This window comes from Myxine glutinosa, chromosome 5, assembly GCF_964187855.1.
Source record: "Myxine glutinosa chromosome 5, kmMyxGlut1.1, whole genome shotgun sequence".
NCBI classification, from domain to species: Eukaryota; Metazoa; Chordata; class Myxini; order Myxiniformes; family Myxinidae; genus Myxine; species Myxine glutinosa.
Window position 1 is genome coordinate 145,402,409 of NC_136265.1, and position 20,766 is coordinate 145,423,174.

Consider the following 20,766-nt stretch of genomic DNA (forward strand, 5'->3'; position numbering starts at 1 on the left):
TTGCGAGCTTTAAGACGATTAGCTGGTGGTCCGAGCAACCTTTATCAGCCATTAGTAATTACAGCTCTGGCTTTTTCTACATTTTCGTCAACGGGATATCCACATCAGCCACCTACAATCCCTTCCTCCCTCCTCCATCATTCTCCTTCAAGCAGCAACCTTGAGGATGTCGAAAGCTCATGTGAGGTGCAGAACATTTTGGATTAGGGATCGCTTAATAGCCTATACAAGTGAAGTTGTATTACCTCCACCACCGAAGGTGGACGGGGATTGTGCTTAAAACATTGTTTATCTGTCTGTCTGTTCGTCTATCGGTTTGTCTGTGAGCAGGATATCTTAGAAAGTTTTGGATGGATTCAGATTAAACTTGGTGGACAGGTTGGGTGTGTGACAAGGATGAACCGATTACATTTTGGTGAAGTTCCAGATCCGGATACTGGAACTTCTTAGGTGATTCTTCACCATTGAGAGATGTGGCCAAAAACGATACAGGGCATATTTCAAAAACGTATGAACGGGTTTCTTTTATGTTTTTTAATACATAGTCGAGGCTCATGGAAGAGCTAGGACACAGAACAGATCAGGACACAACATAACAAAGGGAACAGCAGGAGACAGCGGAAACAGCAATAGTCGGGCAGAGGGAGAAGGTAGACGGAGACGGGCAAACAAGGGATGCAGTTAACGATGAGGGTTAAGGGAGAACACAAAGGGTGGACAAGATGGATACATAAGCAAATTTTTGGGAGGGGTGAGGGTGGTTTAACAGGTGTAGAAAAGATCATGGCTTTGGATGGTGGATGATTTTAGATGGTGGTAAATATCTGTTTTGAAGACCCCACAGAGGGAAGAATTGGATATAAGATGAGTGGAGGTGAGCAGTGGTTCTGGATTTAGGCAGTTTCACCAGGAGGGGGTTGCTAGTGGACCACGCACATCCAGCAGATACTTGGGGGACACAGAGCATGGAGAGGGCACAGGTTGCATGACCAGAAATTAGGTGGAAGAAGACAGAGAGACCAGTGACATTTTGGTGAAGTGATAGGCCTATAGACTCAGCTTCATCCTGAGAGATTCCAATGATGTTGAAAGCCTTGGTTTCCCAGGCATCAAGCTGAGTAAGATGTGAGGCAGGGGAGCCAGCCAAGAGGGGAGAGGAGTACCCCAATGAAGCTGCAGATGAAGGCGTTGTCGGTGGATAGGAGCTCAGGTGTGCCAAGGAAGGACTTTGTACAAGGAGGATGATGTCCAGTCTGACTTTGCAGGCCAACTTTGAAATGTGGCTTGCCCAAGAGAGATCATGGCTGAGAGTGAGACCAAATAATTTGAGTAAATGAACCTCTTGAAGACGGTTGTTGAGAAAGAAGATGAGAGGATTACGGTTCTTTCGGAGGTACGGTCCTTTTGGAGAAAGAGAGTGAGCATGCTGGATTTCTCAGAATTGAAGACATATTCCAAATGTTAGACCAGATTGTGATTTTGTCAAGGTCTGAGGAGAGGGAAGAGGCTGCTGCCTGCCTGTCAAAAGGATGAGGGATGTCACGACAGAGAGTGGAGTCATCAACAAAGCAATAAAGAGGATTTTCCAGAAAGTCAGAGAGATCATTTATGAAGATTATGAATAGAATGGGTGTAGAACACTCCCTTGGGGCACTCCACCCTTGACAAGAAGAGGAGAAGAAAGGGTTCCGTTGAGAGCCACACGCTGGCTACGAGAGTCCAAGAGTGGAGTTGGCCTTGGATTCCATAGGCAAAGAGTTTGGAGATGACAAGACAAAACTTGGTTATGACATAACTTGGTGGATAAGTTTGGTAGGTCACAAGAACAAGCCGATTAGATTTTGGAGGTCCGGATGCAGATCCGGCCATTCAGTAGAATACAAAACAAACTGTTCAGCCTGGTGGAGGTATGCGCTCTACCAAGTGCCATTCTATTTGCCCTTGAAAGGCATCTTTAACAACCCTAATACCTCCCTACCACTCCTCACCAAGCATTGAAAGAATCGAGAAATACCTGACATGGTCTTTGCGATGAGGAGTTATTAAAACATTACCAGAATATATTCATCGTGAGATCATCATGGACAAAATCACCCATGAGCATACATCACTTGATGCTGATTCCACTGATTCCAATCCCATGCATTTTCTATGCTGATTGTATTTTCCGAAGACTTTCTCTCAGTGTCTTTGTAATTCATGTGAAGGCACCATGATCCTCCATATGTTTGCAGATGTCAAAGTCCTGGATGTGATTTATATACAAGTTCCCTTATGAGCCTCAAATCACTGAATAAACTAGAACAGCACTCTTCGCCAACACAACATCAACCGATATGCCTCCATCCACATTATTACATCATCATACATACTTGTACCAAGTTTGACTTACATCCCTTCAGCCATTCTTAAGTTATCACGGAAATAACATTTGACCTATTGACCCAAAAATCTCAGTTCATGTATATCATATCATGATATATAGTTGTACTGAGTTTGATTTCAATTTCTTCAGCTGTTCTAACGTTATCACATTTTTACCTGACATGACATCTGACCTTTGACCTCTTGATGTTAAAACCCAATCAGTTCATCTTTGCATCATATATACTTATACCAAGTTTGTTAAAAATCCCATCACTGGTTCACAAGTTGGGCATGGTAACATAATTTTTATTTAACATAACCTTTGACCTCTTCACCCAAAATATAATCGGTTCATCTTTACATCATTATGCATAGCTGTACCAAGTTTGACTTAGATCCCTTCAGCCGTTCTTAAGTTATCACAGTAACGGAATAATTATAACTTAACATAACACCTCTGACTTTTGACCTCTTGGCCCTCAAAATCTAATCAGTTCATCTTTGCATCATCATATACAATTAACCCAAGTTTGGTGAAAATCATATGACTGGTTCACACGTTAGTTCGGTAACAGAATATTTACCTAACGGGACGTCTAGCCTTTGAGCTTTGACCTCTTGACCCCAAAATCTAATCAGTTAATCTTTACATCATTATACATAGAATACGTACCCGTTCCAAGTTTGATTTAGATCACTTCAGCCATTCTCAAGTTATAAACCTATTACAGAGTCTGACCTTTTACCGAAAGACCCCAAAATCAAATCAGTTCATCTTTGCAGCATAATACATTGTTGTATCAACTTTGGTCAAAATCCCATCACTGGTTTCATAAATTAATCGGGGTAACAGGATGTTTAACGAACATGACGTCTGACCTTCGACCTTGTGACCCCAACATATAATCAATTCATCTTTACCTTATTATACATAACTGAACCAAGGTTAACTTAGAGCCTTTACGCTCTGGACGGACAGCCGGATGGACAACGCAAAAATATAATGCCTCCAGTGACCGGCAGAGGATTTTCAAAAGATTTTACATGTTCAGTGTGCAACTATACAGGATATTACATATGATAAACTGTCTGCATGTGTGGCAATACTGACATTCCATGAGGAATCTAGAACGTCACTCGGTAGAGCGCATACCTCTGCCAGGCTGAACAATTTACATTTTGTATTCCACTGATAGGCCGGATCCGGATCCAGATCTTCACCAAAATCAAATCAATTCGTCCTTGTCACACACCCCAAATGTCCACCAAGTTTCGCTCGAATCCGTCCATAACTTCATGAGATATCTTACTCACAGACAGACAAACAGACAGACCAGACAGACTAGACAGAAAAAACAGGGGTGAAAGCATAACCTCCGTCCACCTTTGGTGGCAGAGGTAATTAAAAACTTGTAATTATTACTGCACTTTTGCATTAAAGTATTTACTGAGTTGTGAAGTAATTCATTAAATTTGTATCCTGTGCCTTCATCTTCCGCTAAACAACTGCGCATTATGCAAAGGTTTTTCGGCAAAGGGACTTTCCATTAATTAAGGCAATCACCATGGGCAAAACTCCACGTACACTATTACAATTGTTAATGAAAATCTAATTGATGTGGCAAATGGTAGACGGAGATGGCCTCCGACCTCATTGCTCTGCAGAGTGGGAAAACAAAACAATACAACAAATGCACGCCAATGGGGGAAGGAGCCTTGTTGTGATCTTCGCCCCAATTCAGCATCTTCCTTTGTGTGCGTTTGCAGTGTTAGTAAACGTGCGCCATCTTCTTTTTTTGTCCTCCATCTCTGCTTTCTTTCCTTCTTTTCTTTGTCTATTAAGGGGTGGATCTTGCAAGTAGTTTTTGTAGGGTTCACTTGACTGTGCCTGGATGGGTTTGAGGGTAGAGGAGCAGCAGTTAAAACCCAAATCCTATCCATGTTCTTCCTGACGACTCCATCTTAGTCTTTTTGGGTTCCTCCCGATACTCTAGTGCTGTATTTGGTCAATTGTTTGATTGTTCAGGAATGATGTGCGGGCCCATTGTTAACAAATGTGTGGATCCATATTGATGAGGAACATGTGGGTCCATTGCTAAGAAACGTGGTGGATGCACTGTTAAGGACATAGCAAAAAAAGTTATCAGAGTTTGAGACAAGAGCAACGTACCCAATTCCCCACCCCAAAGAATACAGGCCGCCACAGTTTATGACCATATCTCAGCAACAAGCTTACTCGACGTAAAACTTAATTGAAAGAGAGAGAGAATTTCCAATACAAGTCTGTACAGACAGGAATATTGAGCAGAGTGAATCAGAGAACGAGAGAGATTGGATCAAAGAGTACGGACAGACAGACAGTGATCCCAAGCCAAGAGGACCACTGCAGCTGCCGCGATATCAGGGAGTATGAATGACCATGCTCCTCTGTACCTGCGATTACCGTGGCCTAGCACCCAGCATTCCGATACATCCCACCGGTAAAACTGAACTAAACTTCACCCCAACAACCCCATTGACCTCTTTTCCTGTCGGGTATTCAGTCTGCAACTGCAACCTCTGTATTGTGAGCAAGAGCTAAGAAAAAGAAAGAAGATCTAAAAGCTAATCTCCTTCATTTGCTCAAAGATCTTTTGTGTTCTCTGTGTTTTCCTGAAGTAATTCTCATCCAAGCACCCCAAGTTTAAGAAGAAGCGTTTCATTGGCTCCTGAACTGAGCATAATTTATTACTGGTATTATAGCATGTGCTTCGTTTAATGAAGTAGTGTCAGATGGGATAGAATAATGATTACAACTGTTAGGCCTAATCTGCAATGAGCATCACAGTGAGTGGGTAATTTGGGAACATCGGGACCGTTGCACATCCTTCCTCAAGATGGTCAATTTAATCTCTGGGACTCTGTTGCACCTCCGACTCACAACGATATTAAAATTTACAGACGGACTGCTCAAATAATTTGCGGGCTGGGGAGGCAAAGGGGAGGTTAGCCCGGAGTGATGCGGTGCTCCTCTCACCCTGAACGGGGTTCCGGGTGAGTCGCGTGGCGAATCCGGAAACGAGGAATCTCCAATCGAGCTATCGAATAGGCTGGCTGTGTGGCGAATCCGGAATCGAGGAATCTCCGATCGAGCTATCGAATAGGCTGTGTGGCGAATCCGGAATCGAGGAATCTCCGATCGAGCTATCGAATAGGCTGTGTGGCGAATCCGGAATCGAGGAATCTCCGATCAAGCTATCGAATAGCTGTGTGGCGAATCCGAAATCGAGGAATCTCCGATCGAGCTATCGAATAGGCTGTGTGGCGAATCCGGAATCGAGGAATCTCCGATCGAGCTATCGAATAGGCTGTGTGGCGAATCCGGAATCGAGGAATCTCTGATCGAGCTATCGAATAGGCTGTGTGGCGAATCCGGAATCGAGGAATCTCCGATCGAGCTATCGAATAGGCTGTGTGGCGAATCCGGAAACGAGGAATCTCCAATCGAGCTATCGAATAGGCTGTGTGGCGAATCCGGAAATGAGGAATCTCTGATCGAGCGATCGAATAGGCTGTGTGGCGAATCCGGAAACGAGGAATCTCCGATGGAGCTATCGAATAGCTGTGTGGCGAATCTGGAATTGAGGAAGCTCCGATCGAGCTATCGAATAGGCTGTGTGGCGAATCTGGAGTGGAAAAGTCGTCACTGAGGTATCATGTGAGATGGCAGGATCAGTTGTACAAAGACGAATCTTGTGTTGAGAAGAAAAGAGTACTTTAAATTTCAACTGAAAAATGCTGTACACTGTACTGCACAGAAATCATTGTCCAGAATGTTTGCCAATTGGATGAGCAATTAAACGTCAATCCGCCCACTGACTTATAGTGAACTGCGACAAAATGTAATCTGCTATGAGCCACAGCCAGTGCTGACTGATTCTGTAGCTTGTTTTAAATACTGTACCTTCAATGTATAATATTCATGATCCTTGAAGTACCGCAATGTGTTGAGTGTCAGGGTAGAATTAATACATCTATCGTCCTGACAGAATGACAGTTTTGTTAATTACCGTAGGTGATCTAGCTTCGTCTTGTCTATGAATGAATGTTTCCATACATTCCATTCCAGTTGTCACCTGGGACCATCAGGCCACAAACAGAAAAGCTTGGCATAGCATTTGCAGCAAAGGCCTGCACCACTTTGAATGTGGGAGACTTGCTTTTGAGAGACAGTGGAGGAAAGAAAGGAAAACCTGTCAACGTCCATCTCCACAAGGACCAGTATATCCACAAGGACAAACACCTGCGATGTTTGTGGTAGACGCTGTGGGTCCCGCATTGGACTATACAGCCATCACACGATGCACAATGCTTAGTGAGCATGGCAACGAAGGAAAGAGATTTGTCAAAAGTGACGACTCACACCATCATCATCTATGAATGAAGTGAAGAACAAGAACAACGACGTCGACTGGTATGCCACCGCCCACATTATTACATCATTACACATACTTGCACCAAGTTTGATTTAAATCCCATCAGCTGTTCTCAAGTTATCACATTTTTACCTGACATGACCTCTGACCTTTGACCTTTTGACCACAAAATCAAATCAGTTTATCTTTGCATCATAATACATACTGTACCACTTTGGTCAGAATCCCATCACTGGTTTACAAGTTATCATGTGATATTTCCCATAAATGACCCCTGATGTTAAATTTACCATACATGACCTCTGACCTTTGGGCTTTGACCCCATGACCCCAAAATCTAATCAGTGATCCAAAACCACCCAAAAAAGAACGCTGCAAGATGCCCTTTTAGCTCTTACACGAGCCTTGACTATACAAAAACTAGAACAATGCGACTGTGTCATCGCCAATATACCGCTGCAGGCGCTGCATAGTCTCACAACAGGTAAATGCCATCACTCTGCATATGTATGGGTAGGGGATCACATTTGTGAGGTTTCGTGCTGATCGGATAAGGTTCGTTTTTCTATCCAAGATGGCTGCCAAACCACATGACCTATGACATCATCATTTTCAAACTATATGCAACAGTGCTGTTGGATAATATTTGTAAAATTTCGCATCGATAGGGTGAGCGGTTCCACAATAATTATTTAATATTTTCCTTCAATCCAATATGGCTGCCAAACCATGTGACCTATGATGTCATAAATGTAATATTTCAATACAAATGGGGCACAGATCATGTGCATGCATTTCAGATTTTTAGGATAAAGGGTTGGATTAAAACATGTTTGGCTGGTATGCTACTTTACTGAGTGGGGGGGTTGGGGGGGAGGTAAGATGAGGAAGAGGAGGAGGAGGTAGGGAGTGCTGTTGATAGTGTGTCAGAGATTTCAGCAGAGCTAGGAGAAAGGGAAGGATGAGGAGGACAAAAGGTTTGATGGTGATTGGATGAGGCACAGTGAGGTGTTGTTTGAGAGGGGTGGCAGAGCGAGGAAGAAGGTTGGAGGAGATGGAGGTAAGAGTTGGAAGGGAGAGGAAGCGGGGAGAACGCTTTGAAGAGGAGGGGTGAGGGGAGAGAATTGGAGAAAAAAGGAGGGTGGAGAGATATTAAGGGGAGGAGGGAAGGATGAGTTTTGAAATGCAGGGGTTTGAGGGGAATTTAGGAGTGGAGGGGTGAGGGGGGAGTTTGGGAGGGGAGGGGGGAGTTTGGGAGGGGAGGGATGAGGAGGGAGTTAGGAGGGGAGGAGCAAGGGGGGAGATTTGAAATGGATGGGCAAGGGGGGAGTTTAGGAGGGGAAGGATAGAAGTTTAGTTTAGAAGTTTAGTAGAATTATATGCTTTTAATCCAAGATGGCTGCCATATCACGTGACCAATGATGTCACAATTATCACAAACACATTCTGCATGGGTGTCACTCCTACCCTGAAAGTTTTGTCTCAATAAGACATATGTTTGTTGAGAAAAACGAGGTTTAGCCAGTACGGATGTACGTACGTACGGACGGAAGGACGGACGGACAGACGGACAGACCAAAAACATAATGCCTAAGGTGATTTTTATGGGCAGGGGCATAAAAAAAAGAAAATAAAAGTTCATCTTTACCTCCTTATACATACCTGCACCAAGTTTGACTAAGATCCCTTCAGCCATTCTTAAGTTATCGCAGTAACAAAAACCTATCACGGAAGGACGGAAGGATGAACGGATCGACAGCCGGATGGACAACCCCAAAACATAATGCCTCCAGTGACATCGTCGGCGGAGGCATAGAATGGGAAATTAGCCAATTCAACTTATACTCCACATCGATTTATAGGCCAAAAAATGATGTCCTTTTTCAAAGAGTTTGTAGCGATTACTTTGTTGTCGGAAGTCTGCAGTATGCGAATCTGCAAGATCTCAGCCCTTTCGGAATGCCGAGAAAGTTCTCCAAATCTTTTTTTTTGTGCAGAGGCACATCCCTTTCTCTCAGGTACTTTTCCAAGTATTTTTGGCTTATTTTATAAGCCTTGTGAGCTATTTTATGTTACAAACCTTATGTGGCACACACAATGTACGTTTGGCCATCCCGATGAACCTCGTTGCTTGGGGGTTTCTGCGCATGAGCGTTGAGCATTTTGGGGCAGATTACTTCATTTTGAAAGTCACATATTATTCAGTAGTTATCTCTCTCAGAGGTTTGAACCTAATCTGTGACACATGATATCACATAAATAAATTGCATCTCCAACAATCAAATGTTTGGTTTTTTTTTTTCGTTGTACCAGGGTTTGCCTGTGGCCACACAATTGCTCGAGGGCCAATTACACTAATACGGGTATAGTTGACAGCAGAATGTAATATACAGTCCGAGAACCAATGTTCCCCAACGTACGATAATAATTATAATCATATAAATACCATAATTATCACAGGCGTGAAGCCAAATGCACAGTGCAGGAACTTTCTTCTGTCTGTGAAGCTGGTGGGCATGCACACAGTCACACATCCACACGCTGTTTGTCGTCAACTTGTCATCATTCAACTGCGACAGATATTAAATAAAGTTGGTGAGTAAAAATGTAAATACATTTCTTTTAAGTACAGAAATAAGTAATAAAAAAACGTTTTTCAAAATGCAAAAGGATATAAGGACGGTATGCTAAAAAGTATGTAAATGATTTAGGGATGGTCACAATAAATGATCATGTGAAATGATCCTTACATTTTCTTTGAATAATGGTTTTTCCCTGTCTATCTCTGTTTCCTTTTGCAGAAATAGTGTATGTTGATTGTTTCCATATATTAATTTGATCAGGGAAATATTAAATCATTAATATGCACTTGACATCACTCAAAAACACACACACAGTGTAGGTGGATACTTTGAGACCTGGTAGGTTTCAGTTCCATCTTCTGAAACCCACCCATGTGTCGAGATATCAGCCACAACAGCAACTTGCATGCACACACACATAAACACACACACACACACACACACATATACACATGCATATATGTGCACACACTCATATATATATATATATATATATATATATATATATATATATATATATATATATATATATATATATATATATATATATATATATATATATATATATATATATACACACATACACACGCACACAAAAGGTGGATACTTTGAGACCTGGAACCTGGAAGGGCTCCGTTCCACTTTCTGAAACCCGCATCGGAAGATAACAACCAACGACATACACTCTGATGGGAATCATCACAGAAACAATGTAGCACCACCTGACACAACAAGGAGACTTGGAGGCAGAACAGAAGGGATGTGAGAGAGGATGCTAGGGAACAACAGACCACAGACGACGAAACAAGGCCATACTCAAAAGTTGTAAAACCAGAAGAATCAAATTGTCCACATCGTGGATAGACTACTAAAAGCTTTTGACAGTGTCCCACATTCATGGATGACAAAATGCATACAATTCTACAAGATGAAACCCCCAATAAATCAAACTGATTCAGAAAGCAATGGAGATCTGGAATACCACATTTATTACAGCACTTGGAAGGAAAAATTGAAATACCAGTGGTGAAGATACGGCGTGGGATCCTCCAGGGTGACAATCTTTACCCTCTCTTGATTTGCCTGGTCCTGGGCCCACTGAGAAACCTCATTAATGAGCAAGGACACTGAAACACCTTAACATTCAATAAAATAACATCCAAAGAAATAATAAAGGTGACACATGGGGAAACAAATCGGGGAAAACGGAGCGGGAAACAAATCAAGATGTAGCTGCCAAGACGTGAAGGAGACAGTGGGCTGATGGAACTCAACCAATTGCACAGAGTGACAACTAACTGTAGACTGAATAAATTAAAATTTTGACAGACTGTTGTTGTTCTCCTCCTCTTTCTATTATAAAGGTTGAGGTCAGACTACACAATCCAATTTGGATGCAATCATGAAAACAGCAAGCCAGAAAAGATGCCCATAACGCACCTTACAAAAAGTTCCAAAAACAGGTGTGAACAGAAAATGCCATACATGAAACGAAAACAGCGATGAATACAGCCCCAATGATTGCAAAAAAAATCTATCAATTTTTATCCAGAAGAAAATCTAAATCTAAAGCAAAATGTCAATAGATATAATACACTGACAGCTGGGAGAATGACAAAATAGCAGGAAAAAAATGAGTTGGACAGACTGGGCATAGACAAACAAAGCATGGAATGGCTAAGAAGAGGTCAGCTAAACCGGGATGGAGAATGAATCATTATAAATGTCCAAGACTTGGGACACTATATCAACAGCCTGAAGAAAATGGCAGGACTGAGTCAATCAGACAAGTGTAGGTTCTGAAAGGTAGAAAGAGAAAGCATGAGCCACCTCATATCGGGATGTAGAAAACTCATGTCAGAACAGCTGTACACACAAAGGCACAACAACGTATGTAAAGAGTAATCCATGGCACATCTGGAAAAACTTCAATATCCCAGTTCCAGAAAACTCATGAAAACATGAACCAAAAGTGATCATTACAAACAAGTGAATAACGCTCACGTACGACCTGATGATCCCGTCGAGCGTAAACATAGAAAACAGAGCATTGTGACTGGATAAATTACTTGGGTACAAGTACAAAAAAGAAAAGATGGAATAGCTAATTGAGGCTTCAGTACTGAGCAATTTTGAACTAAATAACGCAGAAATGAAGAAAATGACCAAATACAAAAGACCTCAATAATCCTGTAATCTGAAGAGCATTGGAATTGTACCAGTAATAATAGGAGCAATGGGAATGATAAATAAGAACCTTACGGAGATCGTAAAAAACATCTCTTGGACTGTTACAACAAACATACCGCAGTGGGAAGCTGTCCGGGGCTCGGTGCCGATCCTCAAAAGAGCCGTCTGAACAAAACTTTGAGAACAAGAAAATTTCACAGATTGGTCCATGAATCGTGACCCTTTACCAAAATGGCGGTGGATATGTTGAGATCTGGGAGGAATCCGTTCCAGTTTCTAAAACCCACATACATTGAGATAACACACGCACGCGCATGCACACACACACACACACACACACACACACACACACACACACACACACACACACACACACACACACACACACACACACAGACTTCAGCTCGTGTTTGTGATGATTGTGAACACAAACTGAAAGAGATGTATAGTGTGACTTGAGGCTTAACCATCATATAAAGAAAGATGTAAGGATTGTTTCACGTTGTAATTTATTGTGACCATACTTACTTTATTTACATACTTTTTGGCATACCATCCCTACATCCTTTTGCATTTAAAAACTAGAACGGCACTCGGTAGAGCACATACCTCTGCCAGGCTGAACAGTTTATGTTTTGTATCTCACTGATAGGCCGGATCTGGATTCGGACCTGAACCAAAATCGAATCACCTTGTTCTTGTCACCTAACCAACTCATCCACCAAGTTTATTCATAACTCGTCCATAACTTTTTAAATATCATGTTATATATCGCTTTTCGCCCGATCTCTCAATGGTGAAGAATCACTTAAAAATGAAATAACTCTCGTATCCGAATACATATTCAGATCTTCACCAAAATCGAATAAATTAGTCCTTATCAAACACCCAACCTCTCCACCAATTTTCGTTCAAATCGGTCCATAAAACCTTTTGAGATATCCTGCTATATGTCGGTTTTGACCCTTTCTCCCAATATTGAAGAATCCCTTAAAAATTATACTAGCCGGATCCGAATCTTCACCAAAATCTAATCATTTCGTCCTTGCCACATACACTACATCTCCGCCAAATTTCGTCCGAATCCGTCCACAACTTTTTGATATATCTTGTTCACAGACAGACAGACAGACAGACAAACAGACAGGGGTGAAAACATAACCTTCATCCGCCTTTGGTGGCGGAGGTAACAATGTTTTTTTATGAGTAGCAGTTGTAGTTCCTTCCTTTGTCACATTTTTCGCCTGTAGTCGAGTTGCCTTTGATTGTTGTACCCCACTCTTCCCTCCATTCCTTCTAAGGGTTGGATGGTAGAGTGCGATACAACTATTAGCTCACGCTCTACATTTACAAACATTTCTGCATTCCTTAACGTCGATTGACAGTGCATGGCTGTGCTAACTTTCCTTTCTCTCCAATAACTTTGTGTTCCCTTCAATTCAGGTCCTGCGTGAGTTCCAACTTTAGAACAAGAAAATAAAAGAAGCTTGCAAGTACATAACACTCTTTCCTTTTATCACACTATGGAGTGGTTTTCTCATTTCCAGAGATCAGAGAAACATCGCAAGCAGAAATGGTGTGATAACAAGAACTGATGACGGAATCATTGAAGATAGGCAAACAATAAACCAGGTGTGCATTGAAACTTTAATTTTATACAATTTGCCAGTTTCACCCTCCCCTCCTAAAAAAGAAGAAAAAAAGAAGAACGACTCACCCCGCTTACTCCCCCAACAAATGTGTATTCAAACAAAAGGACCGAGCAGCATGACGATGCCCTGACGCACACTTCTCTGTCTGTGCACCAGTTTATGACTCAGCACAGCGTTCCAGCTCGTAACGCACCCAACCATATTTCACCAGCTCTTGCTCCAAAAGACTCATTCCTTTAACCAAAATGTTGGACTCAAGGAAAGAGACGTGCATAGCAAAATGGGAATAGGAAAAGATCCTCACCATAAATTACGGGAATATTTAAGCGCATCTATTCGATAAGAAAGAAGACTTCCCTTCAATGGGGACTTTATTATTATCATTTTTGTATACAGAATCGAGGCTCGTGTAATGAGCTAACACATTGAACATGAAAACATGCACAGACACATAAAACATGCAATGAAGGGAGCGGCAGACAAGAGGAGGAGGAGAGAGGGAAGCACACAAGCACAACAACAGAAGAGAACAGGGACGCCGGTAGATCTGTGGAAGGGGGAGAAGGGAGGGGTACACGGTATAAAGCAAATGAACACTACTAGGAATTTCAGGAAAGAAGTTGGGGATTTAAAGAGGCGGATTGGAGTGTTTTAACGGGGGTAGAAAAGATCAAGGTTTTGAATGGGGGAAGATAAGAGATGGTGGTGAACAGCTGTTTTAAAGACCTGGAGGGAGGAGAGGGATTGAAGAGAGTGAGGGAGTTTGTTCCAGAGGCGGGAGGAAAGAGCAATGAAGGAGCGAAGGTGAGTAAAGTGAAAGTGAGAAAAAAAAGTGGAAAAAAAAGTGAAAGTGAAAGTGAGACTGGCCTAGTCCATGGGGAAAGTGACACACTCTATGTTAATATCATCAAGTCGAGGAACTTTTAGATCCACTTAGTACTCTTATATACTCTTCGCACTTAGCTCTTCGCAAATAAACCATTCAACTAAAATGCGCCAAACTAGACTAGCGGAACTAATACGAGTAGCGGTTCGGATTGTTATTGAAACTATCAGTTTGAGTCGCCACGTATGGGAGACACAAGCCACGTGGCAAAGTTTGAAAACAAATGGAAAGTTTTGCATTAAAATCTTTATAATTTTTTTGGGGTGTTCACGCTTTCGAAATATAGCCACCATCCACGTACCTTTGATCGGCGCCAGTCGGACAGGAAAATTTGGCTTTCTTCATCACGAACAATTTCAAATATGACAAAGTCCATAAAGCATGAAAGGCAGAAAAGAAAGGGGTCGTGACAGCGAACGATTAAAGACAAAAAAGAACGCCGCATGCCTATTTCATTTAAACGCTGATGATTTCATAAGTTTATCACGAAGGCGAAGTATACCGCGGCCCGTTTCAAAAGGAAAGCTCTTGCCGGAGCATCATAAGCGGAAAGTTTTGCCAGATTTGTGTGAAAGGGGCCTTGGCTCTGGGAAGGCCGAGCTGTTATTATTCCGTGGCGCTGAGGGACTGACGGGGAAGACGTTTTATTACACGTTTCACGTCTCGGTGTCTGTTTGCGCTGCTCTTCATCTCTTGAAGACACCATCGCAGTCACTAAAAGCATTGGACTGAAATACAGCGGAATCATGCCTTGGCCAAACCTCTCTTTCGCGGCATCATTTGCTCGCATTTCATCATGCTTGCTTCAATGCCAAACTCTTAAATATATGTATATATATATTTTTTTTTTTCGTCGCTGTGTATTAACCTCGCCTTCAAAAGATTATTGTTCTTTTTAAACTCGAAATTTTTTTTCTGAAAGGGGCATTTTAGGCCCTTGTTTCCCGCCGGTGTCCTTTAAGGTCCTGCGGCGAGGAACTTGTACACGCATTTTTGTCGAGCAGGGCGATTGCATTCCGGGATGTCAGTCATATTTTACACGAATTGCGAGGAAATTGATGGACGATGTACAAATCAATGCCAGTAACAGCTGGAGTGACAGGATCATATGGTAAGTTCTCAGATGGGAATGTCATACAGGCTCACTGTGGTGCGTTGTACTGTATATGTGAAATATATGGCGATGGTTGTTCATTCTTGCATTTATTATTTGGCAGCATTTTTAGAAATTATCTGAACAATGCAAGACGAACAAAAATTTCAAAATTGACCTTTTAAAAGTAGAATTTGCCTCTCGGTGAGTATGGGTGGCTTAGTGATGAGGAAATTGGGTCCATACACATCCATGAGCTTCCAGGTTCATAATCTGCTTGAAGTCGGAATTAAGGATTTGGATTCGAAACATTTAAGGAAACAAAGTAATTCTCAACAGAATTAGCATGGTTCTAACCCTTTTACCCCACCTCCCCACCCTTTTACCCCACCCCCTCCCAGCTAGCTTACTAATGACTTTAAGGAAGAGGATATCATCTGCTTGAAGTCGGAATGAAGAATTTAGATTCGAAACATTTAAGGAACCAAATTTATTATCAAGAGAATTAACATGGTTGTAACCCCTCCACCCCGCCACCTCTAAAAAAACCCAGCTGGCTCACTAATGACTTTAAGGAAGAGGATACAATCTGCTTGAAGTCGGAATGAAGAATTTAGATTCGAAACATTTAAGGAACCAAATTTATTATCAAGAGAATTAGCATGGTTGTAACCCCTCCGCCCCGCCACCTCTAAAAAAACCCAGCTGGCTCACTAATGACTTTAAGGAAGAGGATACAATCTGCTTGAAGTCGGAGTGAAGAATTTAGATTCGAAACATTTAAGGAACCAAATTTATTATCAAGAGAATTAGCATGGTTGTAACCCTTCCGCCCCGCCACCTCTAAAAAAACCCAGCTGGCTCACTAATGACTTTAAGGAAGAGGATACAATCTGCTTGAAGTCGGAATGAAGAATTTAGATTCGAAACATTTAAGGAACCAAATTTATTATCAAGAGAATTAGCATGGTTGTAACCCGTCTGCCCCACCACCTCTAAAAAAAACCCAGCTAGCTTACTAATGACTTTAAGGAAGAGGATACAATCTGCTTGAAGTCGGAATGAAGAATTTAGATTCGAAACATTTAAGGAACCAAATTTATTATCAAGAGAATTAGCATGGTTGTAACCCCTCCGCCCCGCCACCTCTAAAAAAAAAACAGCTAGCTTACTAATGACTTTAAGGAAGAGGATACAATCTGCTTGAAGTCGGAATGAAGAATTTAGATTCGAAACATTTAAGGAACCAAATTTATTATCAAGAGAATTAGCATGGTTGTAACCCCTCCGCCCCGCCGCCTCTAAAAAAAACCAGCTGGCTCACTAATGACTTTAAGGAAGAGGATATCATCTGCTTGAAGTCGGAGTGAAGAATTTAGATTCGAAACATTTGAGGACCCAAAGTTATTCTCAAGAGAATTAACACCCTCATCCCCGCCACCTCTAAAAAAAAACCCAGCTGGCTCACTAATGACTTTAAGGAAGAGGATATCATCTGCTTGAAGTCGGAATGAAGAATTTAGATTCGAAACATTTAAGGAACCAAAGTTATTCTCAAGAGAATTAACATCCTCCAACCCACCCCCTCTAAAAAAACCCAGCTAGCTCACTAATGACTTTAAGGAAGAAGATACAATCTGCTTGAAGTCGGAATGAAGGATTTGGATTTGAAACATTTAAGGAACCAAATTTATTATCAAGAGAATTAGCATGGTTGTAACCCTTCCGCCCCGCCACCTCTAAAAAAACCCAGCTAGCTTACTAATGACTTTAAGGAAGAGGATACAATCTGCTTGATGTCGGAGTGAAGAATTTAGATTCGAAACATTTAAGGAACCAAATTTATTATCAAGAGAATTAACATGGTTGTAACCCTTCCGCCCCGCCACCTCTAAAAAAACCCAGCTAGCTTACTAATGACTTTAAGGAAGAGGATACAATCTGCTTGAAGTCGGAGTGAAGAATTTAGATTCGAAACATTTAAGGAACCAAATTTATTATCAAGAGAATTAGCATGGTTGTAACCCTTCCACCCCGCCACCTCTAAAAAAACCCAGCTGGCTCACTAATGACTTTAAGGAAGAGGATACAATCTGCTTGAAGTCGGAATGAAGAATTTAGATTCGAAACATTTAAGGAACCAAATTTATTATCAAGAGAATTAGCATGGTTGTAACCCCTCTGCCCTGCCGCCTCCAAAAAAAAACCCAGCTAGCTTACTAATGACTTTAAGGAAGAGGATATCATCTGCTTGAAGTCGGAGTGAAGAATTTAGATTCGAAACATTTAAGGAACCAAATTTATTATCAAGAGAATTAGCATGGTTGTAACCCCTCCGCCCCGCCACCTCTAAAAAAAACCCAGCTAGCTTACTAATGACTTTAAGGAAGAGGATATCATCTGCTTGAAGTCGGAGTGAAGAATTTAGATTCGAAACATTTAAGGAATCAAATTTATTATCAAGAGAATTAGCATGGTTGTAACCCCTCCGCCCCGCCACCTCTAAAAAAAACCAGCTAGCTTACTAATGACTTTAAGGAAGAGGATATCATCTGCTTGAAGTCGGAATGAAGAATTTAGATTCGAAACATTTAAGGAACCAAAGTTATTCTCAAGAGAATTAACATGGTTGTAACCCCTCTGCCCCGCCACCTCTAAAAAAAACCCAGCTAGCTTACTAATGACTTTAAGGAAGAGGATATCATCTGCTTGAAGTCGGAGTGAAGAATTTAGATTCGAAACATTTAAGGAACCAAAGTTATTCTCAAGAGAATTAACACCCTCCAACCCGCCCCCTCTAAAAAAACCAGCTAGCTTACTAATGACTTTAAGGAAGAGGATATCATCTGCTTGAAGTCGGAATGAAGAATTTAGATTCGAAACATTTAAGGAACCAAAGTTATTCTCAAGAGAATTAACACCCTCCAACCCGCCCCCTCTAAAAAAACCCAGCTAGCTCACTAATGACTTTAAGGAAGAAGATACAATCTGCTTGAAGTCGGAATGAAGGATTTGGATTTGAAAGATTTAAGGAACCAAAGTTATTCTCAAGATAATTTGTGTGGTGCTAACCCCTCCAAGCACAATCCCCCCCCTAAAGCCCCCCCCCAGCTAGCTCACTAATGGCTCACTAATTGCCTGGTCTCAGGGTGATGCCAGTCCACGTGCTGTGGTTGGTTATTGCTATCACAATCTCCCTGAAGTAAAAAATGTTCATTCACGGAAGTATATTTTGATCACACCATGAGACAACAGTTGAGTGACCACCACAAGCTTGTCTAGACGATGCAGTTTAATTTGCCAGAAATGCGGACAGGGGGACCAAGATCAAAAGTGGATTGCAAGTGGTGCGTTGAAACCGTGGCCGGGCCCAGCACGCTTGCAGCATCGCTGTACTGTTCACGCACTGGTAAACACCACCCCAAAGACTTATTTTAGGCCTGATGTTGCAATGGATCTCAGCCAGGTGCAGAGAATCAAGCAGGCTCGGATTTAAAGCCTTGCGTGTCGAAACCCCCCAATCCCACCTCCCATCGCCTGCCCTACACTCATTTCGGAAGGTGTACGGTGCATGGGCTGTTCACCATCAGGTGGAGGATAAGCCGGCTGTCTCGTACACCTATTATATCACACTAGGCCATCATCAGGTTAAATATGATCCGAAATATATTAATTAATATCTCGATTCTTCACAATTCCGTCACCCACGAGGGGTAGCGCATCGAGGAGCCCACTCGATAGTCCATTGTTTGCATATTTCCATTATGATGTCATAATAAACATTAGCATGTTTATTATGACGTCACATGTAAATGTTGATATTTCATTCGAGGCAATTCATTCATGATCTCAATATTCATATGAAAAGTGTCAGCACTTTAAGGAGAACGGAATGTTTTGACTGTGATGGATTATCTGGGGGGGACAATTAATCATTGCATTTCAAAAACAAAACCGAACTCTGTTTAAACCTTCGCACAATGATCAAAGTTTACAATGGAGTTCCTGTGAATATTACAACTCGCTCCCCCTGCTGGTGAAAAAAAAAAAAAAAAATCGCATTCCTTTTCAATAAGTTATTTTTAAAATGAAAATCGCAAACACTTCACTTCTTGCTTGCACTATTATACAAGACCTGCCTGTTGGTTGCATCATTTATAGGGACGGAGTTTCGGCCCCCAAACATTAGAATAGTTATTTCGAAGTTGCCCAGTGTGTACCAACGCACAGTGGCCTTACATTTTCAAGATGTGGTACCTTTATGAAGCGTGTCCGCAAGCAAATGCGATCAGACAAGATAGCCAGCTTAAGTTTCTTCCGGCAACGCCCTGCTTGCGTGCAGCACCAGTTTAGAGTTGGTCTCGGAATCGAACCTCGGGTAGGCACCTCGAAGGTGGGCGCATTACCTCCGAGATATCCTGTGAACACACGGATAAACAAATGTTCAATAATGCAAAGGCAGGTAAATTTACCTGGATCTTCTGCTATGTGGCACAAGGGTAGGCTTTGTAATTATTCATTGAAATACACAAAAGTCGGGTTATTGTGTGCAGTACTACTAGGTGTATATACAGTCACATGAAAAAGTAAGTACACCCCATGTAATGTTTTGACTTTTTCAACATATTTCAACATACAGCTATTTGATCTTCATTTCAACAATATTGATAGATAAAGGTGATATAATAAAACAAATATCATGAAACATTTACATTTTGTAGTCCATTGTATAATTTAAATAAACATAAATGCAAATTTTGCATGTGGAAAAAGTAAGTACACCCCTACATTTATCACTACTTCAAATACCGAAAATTAGAATCAGGTGCACCAGCTCAGGTGCAAAGAATTAGAACATCCTTAGAGAGGATCTTGGAGGAACCTGTCTTATTTAAACCTCAGACATTTAGTTTGGTTTGCTCTTTGTTGTTGAAGTGTGCGGCATCACCATGCCTAGATCAAAAGAGCTCTCTGATGCCTTCAGAAAGAAGGTTATAGATGCCTACGAGTCTGGGAAGGGATTAAAAAAGATCTCCAAACAATTTGAAATCAATCATTCGACTTTCCGGAAGATCATCTACAAGTGGAGAAGATTCCAAACAACTGCCAACTTGTTCAGGCCAGGCCGCCCCAGCAAGTTCAGCCCGAGAGCAGACCGCAAGATGCTGAAAGAAGTCGCTAAGAACCCTGGAATGTCATCACGTGACCTACAGGTAGCTCTTGCCACTTTTGATGTCAAAGTGCACGAGTCTACCGTTAGAAAGAGGCTGCACAAATTTGATCTACATGGGAGGTGTGCCAGGAGGAAACCTTTGCTGTCCAGAAAGAACATCAGGGCAAGACTAAAGTTTGCCAATGAACACCTAGGCAAAGACCAGCACTTCTGGAACAATGTGCTCTGGACAGATGAGTCAAAGGTAGAGCTATTTGGCCACAGTACCAGAAGACATGTTTGGCGAAAACCAAAGACAGCATTTGACCACAAGAACCTGATACCAACTGTAAAGCATGGTGGTGGAAATATTATGGTTTGGGGCAGCTTTTCTGCATCAGGGCCTGGGCAGCTCACCATCATAGAATC

The 20,766-nt window shown here is 41.8% G+C and overlaps 1 long non-coding RNA gene across 1 annotated transcript in view; it reads right to left on the reverse strand.

Moving 5' to 3' along the window:
- Positions 1 to 20,766, reverse strand: part of LOC144892063 (uncharacterized) — a 442,917-nt gene that overhangs the window by 239,164 nt on the left and 182,987 nt on the right. The window contains exon 2 of the long non-coding RNA XR_013623374.1: positions 19,443 to 19,603. This is a non-coding gene — a long non-coding RNA (uncharacterized LOC144892063). The remainder of the gene's footprint in view (positions 1 to 19,442; positions 19,604 to 20,766) is intronic.